We start from the raw sequence: 1,355 nt of genomic DNA on the forward strand, positions 1-1,355 counted from the left end.
CCAGGACACAGCTTAAAAATAGGGGTTAGGCCATTTAGAACAGAGATTAGGAGAAACTTCTTCACCCAGAGAGTGGTGGCTGTGTGGAATGTTCTGCCCCAGAGGGCAGTGGAGGCCCACTCTCTGGATTAATTTAAGAAAGAGTTGGATAGAGCTCTCAAAGATAGTGGAATCAAGGGTTATGGAGATAAGGCAGGAACAGGATACTGATTAGGAATGATCAGCCATGATTATATTGAATGACGGTGCAGGCTCGAAGGGCTGAATGGCCTACTCCTGCACCTATTGTCTACTGTAATCTGAGGTAACCCTCTTCGCTGTCCACTACGCCTCCAATTTTGGTGTCATCTGCAAACTTACTAACTGTACCTCTTCTGCTCGCATCCAATTCACTTATGTAAATGACAAAGAGTAGAGAGCCCAACACCGATCCTTGTGGCACTCCACTGGTCACAGGCCTCTCGTCTGAAAAACAACCCTCCACCACCACCCTCGGTCTTCTATCTTTTGAGCTAGTTCTGTATCCAAATGGCTAGTTCCCCTGTATTCTATGAGATCTAAGCTTGCTAATCAGTCTCCCATGGGGAACCCTTGTTGTGAATGCCTTACTGAAATCCATATAGATCACATCTACTGCTCTGCCCTCATCAATCCTCTTTGTTACTTCTTCAAAAAACTCAATCAAGTTTGTGAGACATGATTTCCCACGCACAAAGCCATGTTGACTATCCCGAATCAGTCCTTGCCTTTCTAAATGCATGTGCATCCTGTCCCTCAGGATTCCCTCCAACAACTTGCCCATCACCGAGGTCAGGCTCACCGGTCTATAGTTCCCTGGCTTGTCTCTACCACCCTTCTTAAACAGTGCCACCACGTTTGCCTACCTCCAGTCTTCCGCCACCTCACCTGTGACTATCAATGATACAAATATCTCAGCAAGAGGCCCAGCAATCACTTCTCCAGCTTCCCACAGAGTTCTCGGGTACACCTGATCAGGTCCTGGGGATTATCCACTTTTAACCATTTCAAGACATCCAGCACTTCATCCCCTGTAATCTGACATTATGCAAGATGTCACCATCTATTTCCCAACAGTCTATATCTTTTATATCCTTTTCCACAGTAAATACTGATGCAAAATACTCATTTAGTATCTCTCCCATTTTCTGTAGCTCCACACAAAGGCCGCCTTGCTGATCTTTGAGGGGCCCTATTCACTCTCTAGTTACCCTTTTGTCCTTAATATATTTGTAAAAACCATTTGGATTCTCCTTAATTCTATTTGCCAAAGCTATCTCATGTCCCCGTTTTGCCCTCCTGATTTTCCTCTTAAGTATACTCCTACTTCCTTTATA

The 1,355-nt window shown here is 44.9% G+C and overlaps 1 protein-coding gene across 8 annotated transcripts in view; it reads left to right on the forward strand.

Moving 5' to 3' along the window:
* LOC122564345 (F-actin-uncapping protein LRRC16A-like) overlaps positions 1-1,355 on the forward strand; it is a 460,598-nt gene that overhangs the window by 422,206 nt on the left and 37,037 nt on the right. The gene's annotated exons all lie outside the window — the stretch shown is intronic.

The sequence above is a fragment of the Chiloscyllium plagiosum genome, chromosome 29 (assembly GCF_004010195.1).
Source record: "Chiloscyllium plagiosum isolate BGI_BamShark_2017 chromosome 29, ASM401019v2, whole genome shotgun sequence".
NCBI lineage: Eukaryota > Metazoa > Chordata > Chondrichthyes > Orectolobiformes > Hemiscylliidae > Chiloscyllium > Chiloscyllium plagiosum.